Raw genomic sequence first — 18,068 nt, 5'->3', positions numbered from 1 at the left:
CAAAAGCGAGTCAACTTCCACAAAAGCGGTGGTGCACCAAAACTCAGACATCAGAATATCAACCAACTCTTAAAATATTTAATCAACCCTTGAGATCCGTTTAGAACCTCTTGCATACAAACTGCATAAGTAAATCGATTATACTCGACGTTCCAAATTCAATGTAACCGCCTAAACATGAAATTGAGGTCTACCTTACCCGACTTCTGTGAAAACCACTAGAAGCTAACTCAATACCTAAAAAGGCTAAAACAAGATCTACTAAGGCCTCACCTAGGCCTAAAATCATCACCAAAATCCAACAGAATTCTTAGAATTTCAATCCGAGCATCCAAACCCCACATGTTGACCAAAGTCAATCCTAATGCTAAGTTTTCATAATTTCACAACTTTGGAACTCAAATCCTTAAAGATACTCAAAATCTAATATTGGCAACTTTCACATATCATATTCCACATTTTGGGACCGATGGAATAGACGAAATCCATTTCGACAATTGAAACTCCAAAAGTCCCCAAAAACCATTTTCTTAACTATTTAGTCTTTAAAACTCACAAACTAATTCACAAGTTTTAACTCAAAGTTCAACACCAAACTTTCAAACTCATCATAACAGACTCGGGCCTGATATTTGGAGGGGCAAAATGGTAATTTCTATGTAAAACAAAAAATGATCAACCAGGTCATTACAAAGTTTTTGGTTCTCCCTTCAGTGAAGTGAGCAACAAGGATATCCCAATCAGTATAATAGCCAAAAACCTTATTATTGACAGCTCAATGAAGCTTCCTATTTACAAGCATACCCAATTTATAGATTTGAATCACATTTTGTAGATCAACCAAACATTTCCAATAATTAATATTCAAACTATATATTTTGCCCACATTGTGGTGTAAATTGTCATCACCCTTATTTTTGTAGCTTACTGTTACCTTATAATCATTGTGAAGCTCAACGTATCCAAAACCATACTTATAAGAGGAACCAGTTTTAGAATTAGACAGTTTCTTGAGCTTCTTAATTGGCAAATTCCGGAGAAACATGTTTTTTGCTCAATGCCAACAAAAATCAACCCATTGACAAAATCCACCAACTTAATAGATTCATAGAATATTTTTGTAGAATAATCTTAGTCAATTTTCCTAGTAAAATGGTCATAAAATAAAGAACTAACAGAAATTATGTGCATTCAAGTTGTTGCTTGAACTTCAGATTCCATATGTGTTGTAAAAATTTGAGAAGACAACATTTTTTTGTTTTTCTCTTTGTTCTGAAAATACTTCCTAATTGTACCCCAAAACATATTTTAGAAAATTCTTTTCCTAAAAATTGGTCATTCTATTTTTGGTAATAGATTTAAACTTAGCTTGTTCATTAAGTATCACTCGATCAATTTTTTTCCCTTTAAGTTATCCTAGAATGAGTGGTGCATTTAAGTTGTTGCTTCAACTTTATGCTCAAAGGAATCTCATGAATTTCACATTCCAAAAAGAAAAAAATAACAGTAAAAAAATGTAGTGTTGGACTAAGAGAATTCACCATTTAACTTTAATTCACTATGAATATTGTCCTTTTAATTCAATTTAATTTAAGTTAGTTATTCCAAGGTTTTTGTGTGATAGTGTTGGACAGGAAATTTAGCTTTTTATTTTTCTAAAAAAAGGTTAAGTGAAAAACTTAAGTAAGCCAATGAAATACAGCTTTACAAATTTGTTGGTTAAATTGAATTATATATATAAAAAATTAATATTTAGATCACACATAAAAATATTTTCACTTGAATTACATTTGAAATCTGAGTATGAGAATAAAAAGATGAGAAATTGAGAATTTATTGTGTACCAAGTCCACCACAAGCCCAATTCCCACTTATAAGTTATAATTACATGAACAATATTATGATATGCAACACGGTTAAATGCCTTCACAACAGAGGCGAACCCAGGATATAAAGATAGGGGGCACCATTAAGAGTGGCTCAAGGGTAAGGCTAGGTCTTAAGAGTAAGGTTAGAGGAGCATCCTGTATAGGCCTTTGAAAATTTTGAGGCCCCAATAAATTTTAATTGTGATTTTTTTTCACTTTAAGCAATATTGAACATTATAATTAAAAAAATTGAAAGAAATACAATTCACTTTTTATCAAGAAGAACTTACCAATTTATCGAGATAATGGGAGTAGGACTTTAATTATGCAGTGAAAAATACTTGTTAGCGTAGATTTTCTAGAAGTTTTATATTTTGTTGAGAGATCTTAGATTTTGTATAGAATTGTGTTGGGACTTTTACTTATTTTTAAATTCAATTACGAAAGGAATAGGACAACAATATTTTTAAAAGAGGAAAAGCTGAATTTAAAAGTAAAATAAATATTACTTACCTACCCTTTAGCAGGGTTTGAACCTGCGTCCCTGCCTTAATACAGTGCACCCACATCACCTTTTGGTTGTTAAGGTGCACAATTATATATATAATCGTTATTCCAACTGTTCATACACATATATTCAAATTATTAAAAAAGTTACCGGGTGCATGTGGGTCCGCCCCTGCTTCACAATATATCTATATAATCGATATTATATTAAAAGCACAAAGGGGACCGTTCTTAGCGAATGTAGTTCGCTTTTTGACTCTTTGAAATTTTATCTCACACTAAATAAATATTAATTAAAGGGATAATGCAAGAGTACCTTCCCCTCAACCTATGCCTGAAATCTCAGATACACACTTATACTATACTAAGGTTCTATTACCCCCCCTGAACTTATTTTATTAATAATTTTCTATCCCTTTTTGGCCTACGTGACACTATCTTGTGGGCCCAACTGTGGTTGGCTTTTTATTACTTATAAAATAAGTTCAGGGGGGGTAATAGAACCTTAGTATAGTATAAGTGTGTCTCTGGAATTTCGGACAAAGGTTGAGGGGGTACTTGTGCATTTTCCCTTGATTAAATTATTATCCTAAATTTAGGATAATAATTTAATCAAGGGAAAATGCACAAGTACCCCCTCAACCTTTGTCCGAAATTCCAGAGACACACTTATACTATACTAAGGTCTTATTACCCCCCTGAACTTATTTTATAAGTAATAAAAAGCCAACCACAGTTGGGCCCACAAGATAGTGTCCCGTAGGCCAAAAAGGGATAGAAAATTATTAATAAAATAAGTTCAGGGGGGGTAATAGAACCTTAGTATAGTATAAGTGTGTCTCTGGAATTTCGGACAAAGGTTGAGGGGGTACTTGTGCATTTTCCCTTGATTAAATTATTATCCTAAATTTAGGATAATAATTTAATCAAGGGAAAATGCACAAGTACCCCCTCAACCTTTGTCCGAAATTCCAGAGACACACTTATACTATACTAAGGTCTTATTACCCCCCTGAACTTATTTTATAAGTAATAAAAAGCCAACCACAGTTGGGCCCACAAGATAGTGTCCCGTAGGCCAAAAAGGGATAGAAAATTATTAATAAAATAAGTTCAGGGGGGGTAATAGAACCTTAGTATAGTATAAGTGTGTCTCTGGAATTTCGGACAAAGGTTGAGGGGGTACTTGTGCATTTTCCCTTGATTAAATTATTATCCTAAATTTAGGATAATAATTTAATCAAGGGAAAATGCACAAGTACCCCCTCAACCTTTGTCCGAAATTCCAGAGACACACTTATACTATACTAAGGTCTTATTACCCCCCTGAACTTATTTTATAAGTAATAAAAAGCCAACCACAGTTGGGCCCACAAGATAGTGTCCCGTAGGCCAAAAAGGGATAGAAAATTATTAATAAAATAAGTTCAGGGGGGGTAATAGAACCTTAGTATAGTATAAGTGTGTCTCTGGAATTTCGGACAAAGGTTGAGGGGGTACTTGTGCATTTTCCCTTGATTAAATTATTATCCTAAATTTAGGATAATAATTTAATCAAGGGAAAATGCACAAGTACCCCCTCAACCTTTGTCCGAAATTCCAGAGACACACTTATACTATACTAAGGTCTTATTACCCCCCTGAACTTATTTTATAAGTAATAAAAAGCCAACCACAGTTGGGCCCACAAGATAGTGTCCCGTAGGCCAAAAAGGGATAGAAAATTATTAATAAAATAAGTTCAGGGGGGGTAATAGAACCTTAGTATAGTATAAGTGTGTCTCTGGAATTTCGGACAAAGGTTGAGGGGGTACTTGTGCATTTTCCCTTGATTAAATTATTATCCTAAATTTAGGATAATAATTTAATCAAGGGAAAATGCACAAGTACCCCCTCAACCTTTGTCCGAAATTCCAGAGACACACTTATACTATACTAAGGTCTTATTACCCCCCTGAACTTATTTTATAAGTAATAAAAAGCCAACCACAGTTGGGCCCACAAGATAGTGTCCCGTAGGCCAAAAAGGGATAGAAAATTATTAATAAAATAAGTTCAGGGGGGGTAATAGAACCTTAGTATAGTATAAGTGTGTCTCTGGAATTTCGGACAAAGGTTGAGGGGGTACTTGTGCATTTTCCCTTGATTAAATTATTATCCTAAATTTAGGATAATAATTTAATCAAGGGAAAATGCACAAGTACCCCCTCAACCTTTGTCCGAAATTCCAGAGACACACTTATACTATACTAAGGTCTTATTACCCCCCTGAACTTATTTTATTAATAATTTTCTATCCCTTTTTGGCCTACGTGACACTATCTTGTGGGCCCAACTGTGGTTGGCTTTTTATTACTTATAAAATAAGTTCAGGGGGGTAATAAGACCTTAGTATAGTATAAGTGTGTCTCTGGAATTTCGGACAAAGGTTGAGGGGGTACTTGTGCATTTTCCCTTGATTAAATTATTATCCTAAATTTAGGATTTTAATTTTACTAATATGTAGTAATTTGAATTCAACTAAATTATATGCCTTAAACCATTTGACATTTGAACTATGCAACATCAAAAATTGAAAAAAAGACAAATGACACCATAACAATAAAGATATGATTTTTTTCATGCGTCAAAACCTCTGTTTCTATTAGGTTTGGTAGTTTATTCTTATTTATATGATTACTAGATTTAGTGTATTTGTGAATTATTTGTCTCTAGAATTTCATTATATGGTGCATAATAATATAAATTTGGATTATGAAATCATCAAAAAAATCAAATCACAAGCTCATTAATAAATACATCGACTTTGATCAAAATTCATAGTTCCAAGCTTTCAATTATAAAATTTCTTTTCGATACGTATCATTGCCTCAAAACTGTGTAATTTCACTTGTTGGCAATTCGGGCATTTAGCAACAAACTCAGGAATGTCCTTCTTTATGCCTTCCCACCAATATACTTCTCTTAAGTCGCGGTACATCTTTGTGGAACCCGGATGAATGAAATATTTGGAGCTATGAGCCTCCTCCATGATCTGCTCTTGGAGTCCATCCACCCTAGGTACACACAATCTACCTTGATACTTCATCACACCACCTCCCCCTTGTTAAAAAGCCAATACCCTTTGCTTATGAACATTCTCCTTCAAATCAAACAAATTGTGGTTTTGGTCATGCTTCTCTTTCACCTCGACACTAGTGATGATTCAGCCCCATTATTCACCATTATTCCTCCTTGTGTGGAATCCATAAGTGTGACTCCCAAGCGTGCAAGTTTGTGCACATCTTTGGAGAACTCCCTCTTTTCTTCCTCAGCATGGGCGGTACTCCCCATGGATAACCTGCTTAAAGCATCATCAACAACATTAGCCTTACTTGGGTGGTAAAGAATACTCATGTCATAATCCTTGAGTAGTTATAACCACCTCCTTTGTCTGAGATTGAGCTCTTTCTGGATGAACACATATTGTAGGCTCTCGTGATTAGTAAATATATCAACATAAATATCATACAAGTAGTGGGGCCATATCTTCAAGGCAAATACGACAACAACAAACTCTAAGTCATGGGTTGGGCAATTCTTCTCATGAAATTTGAACTGTTTGGAGGCATAAGCTATAATTTTGTCATTCTGCATAAACACGCCACCCAAATCAACTCTTAATGCATCAAAGTACACCACAAAACCTTGAGTAGCCTCTTGTAAGATCAAAATTGGAGCCGTAGTCAACCTTTTTTACAAATTCTGAAAGCTTTTCTCACAAGTTTCAGACCAATGAAACTTAACTTTCTTCTAGGTCAGTTTAGTCAACGAAGATGAGATAGACGAAAACCCTTGAACAAATCTTCTGTAGTAACTATCCAAACCCAAGAAATTATGTATATCTGTTGGAGAAGTGGGTCTAATCTAACTCTAGACTACTTCTATCTTTTTGGGTATCACTACTTATCCCATCATCGGAAACTATATGGCCCAAGAATGCCACTGACTTAAGCCAAAACTCACACTTGGAGAACTTGGCTAGTTCATTATCTTTGAAAGTCTATAGAACTATTCTGAGGTGACTAGCATGCTCTTCTTCATTCTTTGAATAGATTAGTATGTCACGATAACAAACATATCGAAATAAGGTTTGAAGACTCTATTCATGAGATCCATGAATGTGTAGGCGCATTGGTCAAACCAACGGACATGACCAAAACTCATAATGCCCATATCTGGTTCTAAAAGATGTCTTTGGAATATCACATTCCTTAACTTTTAACTAATGGTAGTCTGATTTGAGATCAATTTTTTTAGAAGTAGGAAACAACCTGAAGTTGGTCGAAAAAACAATCTATTCTTAGAGAAGGATACTTATTCTTTATGGTAACCGTATTCAATTGGTGGTAGTCTATACACATCCTAAGGGAACCATCCATCTTTCTCACAAACAAGACAATAGCTCCCCAATCTGAGACACTTGGTCAAAATAAAAACATTATCTAACAGATCTTTGAGTTGTTCTTTCAACTCTTTTAACTCTAATGGTGCAATTTTATATGGCAGAATAGAGATAGGACAAGTATCTGGGATGATGTCTATGCCAAAGTCTATTTCTCTCTCAGGAGGGACTCAGGGTCGATCATCAAGAAAAACTTCAGCGAACTCTTTAACTATAGGAACTGACTGAAGGGGAGTTACCACAACACTTTAGTCATTAAATCGGACTAAGTGATAGATATACCCCTTTGAGACTAACTTTCTCTCCTTAAGGTACGAAATGAAACAACCCTTAGGCACAGATGAACTACTACTCCTTTCTATACCTGACTCTTTAGGAATCTTAAACTTGACAACTCGAGTTCTACAGTCTATTGATGCATAACAGGCATGTAATCAATCCATACCTAGAATGACATCAAAATATACCATGTCTAACTCCACTAGGTCAGCCATGGTGTTCTCGTGATTGATAGAAATAGAAAAATCACAATAGAATCTTCCTCTAGAATAGACTCCCCTACAAGTGTAGAAACACAGAAGGGTTCACAAAGTTTTTCCGGAAGAATCTCAAACTGATTTGCAGCATAAGTGGTTACAAAAGATAAACTTGCTCCTGGGTCAAACAAAGCATAAACATCAAAAGTAAAGACTTTGATCTTACCCGTGACAACATCTGGTGAGTTCTCTTGCTCTTGGCGGCTAGTGATTGCATAGAGGCAGTTTACTCCTCAGCCTGTGCCGAAAGTAGCTCTTGTAGGTGTAGCCCTGTCTGGTGGAGAAACTGATGACGATTGAGCACTATTGCCCGGATTTCCACCAACCTGCTTCTTCTTAGGACACTCTCTCATAAAGTGACCCTCTTGACCTCACTTGAAGCAACCTGACTGTCCATCACGATACTTACCGGCATGGTTTCGACCAGACCTACCACATGCAGGAGTCCAACTACGTCCTTGTGTCATACTATCTTGGGACTGGGATATTCTAGCCTTGAAGTTCTACGAATTTTGTCCATTATATTCACCTCTATATCTGGGTGCAAGTGCACTAGAAGAGGATGCTGCATCTCCCTTTTGTTTCTAGAAATTGTGCCGACAAGAACCACCTTTCTGCTGCCCAGACTCATTTTGATTCATGGCTTTCATATTCCTGTACTACTCTCTGTCCCTTATCTTCTCTTCTCAACTTGCTGCACATAGACCATCAATCGGGATATGTTCATGTCACCGATAAGCATTACAACTCTACCCTCTTTACTAGATGCACGACCCATAGCAGTGACAAACAAACTCATTATGCTCCTCATATCCTTAACCATCTCACGAACATAGCGATATAGTTGGGTGAACTTCAACCCATACTCATGAACACTCAAGAAGTTCTTTTTTAGAGTAAGGAACTCTCGTATCTTGGCCTCTTTCAGTTCTCGAGGAAAGAAATGCCCCAAGAAAGCCTCTTTGAAACAAGCCCAACTTGGATATGGTGCATTGTCATCTTTGCCCTTCTTTCGCAGGTCGAACCACGTCCTAGCCACATTCTTCAATTGGTATGCAGCTAGCTCGACTCTCTCAACACCAATGGCATGCATCACATCGAATATATTCTTCAACTCTTCCACAAAGTTTTCTGGATCCTCAGAAGTGCTCGAATAGATGAAACTGGGAGGATTCATTCTTAGGAATTCACAAATCCTCGAGGTGTCAGCCTCTTCCTGTCAAGCTCTTTTCGCTTGCCTGACTTGGTTGGTCACTGCTTGGCTTAACATCCGGACAGCCTCACAAAACTCATCATGGTAACTTCCTCTTGGGGTTGAACTTTGGGTACATTGGGTAACTCTTGTTATTGAGGTTGAACATTTCTCCTAGCTGGCGATCTCATGATGCTCTTCATGGAGGCATAGTTATCTGAAACACGCGCAAGTACGAATTAGAGAGAGACTTTTAGATATAAACTCTAACACACGTAAAAAATATTAAAGAAGTAAGGAATTCCTAAATGTTGTATCCTTCTAATCATATATGTGGATTGCTTCACAGCGATGACTAAGAATCTACAAACATGACTTCATAGACTCCCTATGACTCTTGAACTTTGGGCTGTGATACCAAGTTCTCCAAGCCCCAAGCCTACACCCTGGATGTGGCTGGCACTCAATGACCATTGCTAATCTTGAGCGAACCCTTGGTCTGTCTTACTTAACTCAACGGAAGACTCCACTTAACTCAATTATAAAAGTAAGGAAAATTCTCAAGAGAAATACTTAAAATATAATAGTCTGGCAAAAATTGCACTTAAGTCTCATCATTTATAAATGAAATGAAAAAACCAAAAACTAACACCATGTGTCTATGAAGTTTCTACAAAAAACTAACATGAATATTGGGACAAACCCCACAACATTCTATAATGAACAAACTGAAAGCAATAAAGGAGTCCTCCAGATGCAAGGAGGTTCACCATTGACTCTGGATGCTCAAACTAGATAAACGAGGCGCTGGATGTTGATCCTAATTACATGCGTCTGCATCATAAGACGATGCATGCCAACTTGCATATGTACATTAAATGTACGAGTATGCGAGTTGGAATATTAAACAACAACTTAAATCTTGAAAGAATTAAAAAAACTTACATTGGCTCTGCTCAACTCATAAAGACTAAACTCAATATATATATATATATATATATATATATAGCTTGTAAAATAGTGTAAACAACTTGGTTCGTTAAAGAAATGCAATAACAAACTCAGCTTTACTTATATATGAAATTAATATAATTTCTGTGGGAGATTCTCTAATCGACAACCATCACTATGAGCCTATGTGATGATACAACGTCTTACCTCACAGTTCAAGAGGACCATCCTATACCTTGCCATCAGTATGACCCTTCCTCTTTCCATGTTGGTTACATGGTTTATGGGGCCTTGAGTTAATATGATCTTGCGTCCCCATATTTATGCTCAATACTACTCCCAAAATACTTAGCTCATATGTTTTAAGAACAATTTCTTCTCTGGTTTAAGGTAATTTTCTCAAACTTAGATTTTTAAAAGATCTCTTATAAATCATGGTTTCCTCTTTACTAAAACTAGCCAAAGGATATATTAGAAGTCTAGCTTCTTTTCTTGCTCAAAATGTAAAAACATTTGTAACTCTTTGGGAATACTTAGTTCCCTTATAACTTTGGAGAAATGAACTCAACTCTTTACTCTTTGCTTAACTTGCAACTTAACTCTATGGTATACTTAGTTCCCTTATAGTTTTTGAGAATTTTACTCAAACTCCTTACTTTTTTCTCAACTTGTAGCTTGAGCCATAAAACAAAGTTAAAATATTTAAAAACTTTTAAGAACTTACTTTGACTTGCTTCTTAACGTTTAGACTTAACTTTGATCTTAACTTTCCTTGAATTAAATTGTGGATTTAATGTTCATGATATCATGTTTATAGATGATTACATGATGTGTAGATGTACCTTAGAGTGTTGGAATCAGCTAAGAAATGTGGGTACATCATTTAGGAATTAGTACGAGAAGATGGGGAAAGAATGGGGTCTCCAGGCGTCCTTGGCGCTCTGAGAGGCGTAGAGCGCCAGGGCCTGACAGATAGAAGCTGTCCTAAGGGGATCTAGCTGGTGCGGCATGCCAGAGCTTGTCAGAAAGAGCCTATACAGAGGGGCTCTGGCAGGCGTGGCGCCCCAGGGCCTGTCAGACGGGAATTCCACCTTTTCTTCTTTGATTTTCATCTCTAAACTTTCTAAACTTCCATGCATCTCACCCCAATCATTTAGGGTCACTAATAACCTAAATACCCAATTGATTAGACTCGAACAACAACCCAGAAACATGAATCGAATCAACTAAAATCATACTACAACTCAACCAACAAGAATTCAATCATTGTTCTTCAAGAACTTCAATGTTTATCATTTAATCTACTCAAAATTCGCTGAATTAAAGTGGGTGAACTAACCCAACACAGAAAGATCTCAGGTACCTTGATAGGGATCACCCCCCACGTATTCCACTCGATGATCTTGGCATTCTTGATGAATTCTTGAACTTTTCTCCCTTTTTCTTCTTCTCTTCTCTTTTCTCCCAAGCGCTAAGTGTGAATACTTTTCTCAAACTGACTTCGCTTAGTTTTACCCCTAATAAATCTTTAAAAGAAATTAGGAAATAGTTGGGTGGAAATACTACTTTACCCTTACTAAAAAATGGATTAGGACCTTCCTCAATCCAAAAAGTCAATTTCTGAAAGGCATATCTTCGTCATATGATATCAAAATCGTGCAAACTTGGCACCACTAGAAAGGTCTCTACAAGGGTTTTCCAACCATATAAAGAACTGACTCTAAATCATCATGAGCTAGAAGTTATGACCATTTGAAAATGACAATATTCACTTTCATAACTTGGCAAAATTTTTCAGATTTTTCCTATTCTTTCATAAAAATGATAAATTTTAGTTTCTTAGCTTATTCTTGGCTATTACGAATTACAAGATGTTACAATTGCGAATTTCATCATATCAAAAGCCATACATGTAAAATTAACCAGTTTCAGAACTAGATAATTTGTTGATCTACTTAATTGGTAAATTCTAGAGAAATACGTTGTTTACCTCAATGGGAACACGAATCAACCCATTGATGGAACCCACCAACTTAATAGATTCATATGATATTTTTACGATATTTTTTCAAGATAATACAAGTCAATTTTACTAGCAACATGGTCATAAAATAAAGAACAAACGAAATAATTCATAAGATTTTCGTCACGTGAATCAAACCTCAGCACACTATAAAAAAAATATGCTTTTTAAAGGGTTTAAATTCCAAATTGCAGGGGTTACTAACCCCCGCTCATTGTGGTGGTGGTGGTTTCTGAAGACTCACACAATTACGTCTGTCGCTACCATTATGTTGTGTTTTTGGAACACCGGCGCAGCTAATTTGTGGCGGTTATTTGTTTCATATTTTGGGGGTTGTAAACCCCCGTTGTTTGTTTAAATAAAATTCATACCTATATTTTTTGGGGGATGAACCTCTGCTAATTATTTTGACAAACATGTATTGTACAGAGTTGTATCCTCCGTAATTTTATGACAAAAAAATTATGATTAATTCATTTTTTTATATAATTATATTACAACTAATATAAAGTGAAAATGAATAAGTACCCCCTAGACAATGATCGAAATTTCAGAGAAACAGCTTAATTAAACTAAGGTCATATTACCCCCCCTCCCAATCTTTTTTTTTTTTTTTGGTAATTTTGTGAACCTTTTGTCTTACGTGGCACACTCTGCGGGTTCACGCAATTGAGTCACGTGGGAGATATTTGGATTTTACGTAAGTCAAAAGGAGATGTGAGTTATCTAAACTCATGCTCGTCCCCAGTTTGGTGCTCAATACTACTCCAAAATATACTGGCTCTTATGTTTTTTATAATATACTTCTTCTGTGATTTGAGATTAATGCTCAAAAGTTAGCTCAAAGTCTATCTTGGAAATCTCAATTTCCCTGATTGCTTCATTTTAGAAAGCTATAACTCTTTTTTTTTAAACTATCCCGAAGGCTCTTTGGAAATCTTAGTTTCCATTATTTTTAAAATGTGAAAAAGTTTCTTTTAAACTTCATTGTGAATACATAGTCCCCATATACTTCTTTGAAGATAGAACTTCAACTTTACTCTTTACTGAACTCAACTCTTAAGTCTTAAAACAAAGTTAAAAATTGCTAAAGACTCTTGAAAACTTTTAAGAACTTTGCTTTGACTTGCTTCTTAACTTCTAGACTTGACTCTTAACTTCTTTGACTTTGATCTTAACTTTTCTTGAATTGGATTATGGATTCAAGGTTCATGATCTCATGTTTATGAATGATGTCATGATGCTAAGATGTACCTTAGAGTATTGGAATTAACTAAGAAACATAGGTACATCACTTAAGAACTAGTATGAAAAGAATGGGGAGAACTGACATCCTTGACACTCTGAGAGGCGTAGGGCACCAGCCCTCAAAGTTCAAAATACATTTTGTTGCGCTCTGGCTGTCGCGACGCGCCAGAGGCAAAAGTTTAGGGGAACTTTTGTGGCGCACTGGTAGGCACGACTCCCTAGCCCTTGCCTACAAAACTTCTGACTTTTCTCCTTCGTTTATCATCTCTAAACCCTCCAAACTTCCATGGTTCTTTCCCCAAACACTTGGAATCATTAGGACTATTAGTATACACTAGATTCAACCAGAAATTACACCCGGAAACATGATTCAAATCATCAAAAAACTTCAACTAAACAACCCACAAGAATTTAAACGAATTACATCAAGAACCAAATAAATTTTTTTCAAAACAAACATTATTTCGCTGAATTGAAGCATGATTGGCGCATGGGTGAACTAACCCAACACTGTGTGATCTCACATATGTTGTAGGGATCACCCCGACGAATTCCACTCACAAAACTGTAACGTCCTTGGTGATTTCTTGATCCAACAACCCAACTTCCGAAAGACATAACTCACTCCTCCGAACACGAAAGCAGGCAAACTAGGCAGAGTAGCAAAGGTTATTCTCAGGGATTTCCAACCATATCTGGAACTACCCCTAGCTAGGAGTTAGTGTCGTTTGAAGTTGACAAAAAACTCACTTCTTAACTTAAAATTTCCAGATTTTCTTATTCTTTCCAAAAATAAGTATTTTCAGATTTTAAAGTCTTTTCTAGTTCTTTCTAGTTGCGAGATGTTATATACATATAGAGTTCAATGTAAATTTTGTATTAAAAAATATAAATATGAGATCGATGATTTATAAAGACACCCATACATAGGTAGAGAAGACGATGGTTTTTGGTGATACCTTAAAGTTTAAATTTTCTCTTGTTCTTCTTTTTTTCCGATTATTTTTCATACAAACAGAAAATCTTGTTCTAAGTTTTGTATAAAAAAAATTTTATCAATAAAAAAGTTGAAAGCTCATTAAACCTTTGAGGTTTAGTCATCATTTATGTCCTCTTCCAAAGTACAAAGTTCAATAATCTCAAATATTAATACAAAGTTACAATATAATATGAAAGAATATTAGTTTGACCCACTAAATCCAAATAACCCCTTAAGAGGCAAGGGTTGGATCAACTAGTATTTTCTCCCAGAACTCAATTCCTACACCAAACCTAAGTGTAAATGAGTCTGTCCTAGAATCGAGACTTGGACCCAACCAGCCCAATAGATAGGTTGAGCTAAAAAAACAATTTTAATTATAAATCATCCAAAGCCTAATAATTCAGATTTGCCTAAGGTTATTAGGAATGATTAAAGCAATCTCTCTCAAAAAGCTCTTCATATTAAAAGTTTGATTAAAAATTTTTTATATAAGAACTGAGTTAACCCTTGGACTAATACCTACATGTAACTCGAAGGGAACCAATGATTACAATTTAGTGGGAAAGAGTACATAAACTTTGACCAAACAATACATGAACAAGAAATATAGAGTAATGAAAAGTTCATTTATATATTGGAATCAGTCAGCCAAAGCACCTTATTCACAATATTGTTGAATCATCAACTAGCTTGACATGTAAAGAGAGAATCAAATTAATTACCTTTTACTTTTATTTTTTTCCTTTTTAAGTAAAATCATAATGGACAGAAAGTTAATATTTTCCCTTGATTTCAAATTTACTAAATCTGATTACCTCATACATGGTAAAAATATAAATGTGTACAAACTCCTTACTTGGAGAAACTTTGACTTCAATATAGGATTGTTTGGGGAAAAAGTTTAAAATGAAGGAATAGAATAGATAAGGGAAAAGTTCATAGAGTTACAAAACATTTCTATGTTCACACTATTTGGCAAGCAAAATGAAATGACAATAGTGTCCATTACATACATATAATTCGACCTAAAATAATTCTAGGTTCTATCGAAAATCTTCCTTTGATCCATGCCTTAAGGGTAAAACTGTAAGAAATATTCCACATTTTCTCATCGAACACATCTCCATTATATTGTTTCTTGAAGTACAATGGATAGTTAGAAAACTGGGGGCCCGTTGAAGTATAACGGACAGTTAGAAAACTGGGGGCCCGTTTGACCTTATGTTCTTCTAAACAAAATTTTATTTGACTTGACATTATGTTCTTCTAAAAAAAAATTTATTTGACTAAAAAAATTGTCTACATTACTTCAATAGTTGTCTTGCCAACTAAGTACACTTTAAGGGCGAAATAGATTAGCTATAAAATCCTACTAGTAGTTTTATGTGTCTTCTTCAAATACCATTTTCAGAAAATTGATACACTCTAGAGAGGAGAAAATTGGAAGAAACTGAATGAATAGCTCTAATTCATCCCCTTTTGAGACAAATGAGCAGGTACATATATATGTGTATCTTTACTAATTTTCAATTGTTATTTTTTGTTAGTTTTAATAATCTAGAGTTAGGTTTCTAATTCATTCGAAATTGATTATTTTTTGCTATAATTTTTGTGTCAGATATAATTATTACCATTTTGTTTATGCATTTGTATTTCAAAAAGGAAATTGAAAATTATATTTTTCCTTTTATTTTTGATAAAATTTCATGAGGTTATATGTTTGATATCATCTTGATTGATTTCTATAAAAGATAGCAAATTTTTAAGAAATTGAATTCGGATCTACTATGTGAAGTTGGCTTATAACTGAATTTTGATCTAAATTGTATATATTAGGAAGTTTTCCTGACAAATTTTATGAGAGAATTACTTCTTACTGTTATTTTAGATAATATTTCAATAGATTTAATCAGTCAAGAATTTTTTATTAATAAGAGGGTAAAATTGGGTGATGTAGCAATTTATAAATATTTCAATCATTGAATTTACTCTTGATTTTATATTTCAAAGTCTTTTCTTGATAACTTTTTCTTGTTAGATATGTATAGATATCTTTACAAAATAAAAATAGTTTTTTGATGATTTTATACCACATGTCTAGTAGTTGTTTATTAATAAAATAAAATAAAAACATTCTTAGTGAGGAAAACTATAAGAAGGGGGGAGACTATATGAAGGGGACTAGACCTTACTTACATATCCTAATAAGGTAACAAACCTTATTCAATTATTAGCAAATACGAATAAAATAAGAGTTGGAACACACTAGGTATGTTGTGATTACATATTTATTTATTACACTTTATGATGATATGTGTAAGTACTTCAAAATTATAAAAGACAAAAATAAAATTGATTCATCAACCCCAAATTTTTAGGTCAGTAGTAATGTGTAAAAGGATATAATGTCTCATTTTCTTGCTATGTTATAACGGACGCGGTAGTTGTCGTTTGCTTTAACAACTTGTTTGTATCGTAAAATAAAAAGTGTAGCGATTTTGTAATTTTAACTAAAATCTAATTTGACGTCATGTACATATTTTTTTTCTCATGCTATCTAGAATATGTCAAACTTTCAACGGTTTTGTATCTAGTTGTTCATTCTACTTATTTTCACGTTAGAAAGGGAGCATTTTCACAGCATAGAAATGACAATTTTAACCTAAATCATCCCATCAAACCCTATTTTCTATGTCTTTGTTGAGTTCTTTCTTTATACTTGGTTCATGGACTTCATCCGAGCTTCTCTCTCTTAATTCAGGCTTTGGAGCCACTAGTTATACTTCAACAACCCTCCTAACCATGTCAAGCAAACTTCCTATTTGCTACAAACCAAACTTACTATTTTTTTTTTCAAACCCTTTTTTCAACCTATAAATATATCATCATCTTCTTGAAAAATCAATATAAAAAGATGAAGTAAAATAAAATTTTGAGTCACATGTTAACTCTTAACACTATACATGATTAGTGGGATGTATGAGAAAATAATAGTTCTGTATAAGTTATGGGAAGGTACCTGACTCATAATTGATGAACTTGTAGGCTTGATTTCTATTGAATGAATGTCAATAGGAGCCTTCAATAAGCCTACTAAAGTATTCTTTGTAGGAGATCCATTGTGGCCAATGTAACGATCCAAAAAAAAAGGAGGAAAAAAATAAGAATAAATAGGTACTTAAGGTGATTTAATTATTAATTAAAAATCTGAAATTTAAGGGCATGATGGTCCTTTCGTGTATTAATTAAAAAAAACCAGATTTGTATTAATTTAATTTAAATTCTATTTAATCAAGTCATTAAATTATTCTCCTAATCCTAATAGTTCTCTCTCTCTCACGCTTCTTAACTCTCTCTCTCTCTCTCTCTCTCTCACGTTCTCCATCTTTCTTACGTTATTCTGCCAAGCACAACAAAAAACCCAGAGAATATATCAAAAGGTCTTCACACTTGAAGAACTCACATGAAATTTTAAGAAAAAAACAAATCAACCAAAAACATTAAGGCGAAGAGAAGTTGTCCGTTGAGTTGTGTGGACGTTGAGGTAACTTGCACTGATTTTTGGAGAGAGTTTTGGGTAGAAAATTCTTCGTTTGAACATCAATAAAGGTATGAGTTTCTCTCATGGAATTCTTTCTCCAAGAGTACTTTCTTTCGACCGTTTCTTAAACTCTTGAAACTAAGGTTGTTCCCATTCGTATGTCCTTGTCCTTAGCTCCCTAACGAATTTGTAGGATGGGTATATTGTGCTACTAGATTTTTGCATGAATGATGTGTTTAAGTTAAATATGAATGTGTTTATGTGCGGGAAATCACGATAATGATTATCAAAATATGACCGGAAAAGTTGATGTATGGGCGTGTATAGGGCAGTGTTTTAGGCACTATTTTGGGGTGTATAAGTTGTGTATTTATTGTGTATCTTATGTGTGTAATGGGTGTACAATGCGATGTTCGTTATGATGAAGTATATTGAATTGAATAACCATCTTATAGCAATTTAAATTTTTGAAAAAAATTGAACCTAAAAATGGTTGGAGAAGGACGAAAATTCCCAGCAACAATGCAATGTTAATTAAGACTAAACTTTAATAAAGAATCTGGAAATTTAATAAAATTTTAAAGGGGTGAGGCCACCATGATGAACCCGTGAACCTGCCAGTTCACGAAAAAAGCAATAAAAAAGGGGCTGGGGGCGGGAATCGAACCCCCGACCCCCAGTACGCAGAAAGAAAAAAAAATAAGGCTGGGGGGAATCGAACCCCTGGCCACTGAGTTCGCGAAAAAGGGAAAAGAAATGGGACCGAGAGGAATCAA

Source organism: Solanum pennellii, chromosome 2 (assembly GCF_001406875.1).
Source record: "Solanum pennellii chromosome 2, SPENNV200".
Taxonomy (NCBI): Eukaryota; Viridiplantae; Streptophyta; class Magnoliopsida; order Solanales; family Solanaceae; genus Solanum; species Solanum pennellii.
The sequence above is the reverse complement of the archived record's forward strand: the minus strand, read 5'-3'. Positions refer to the sequence as shown.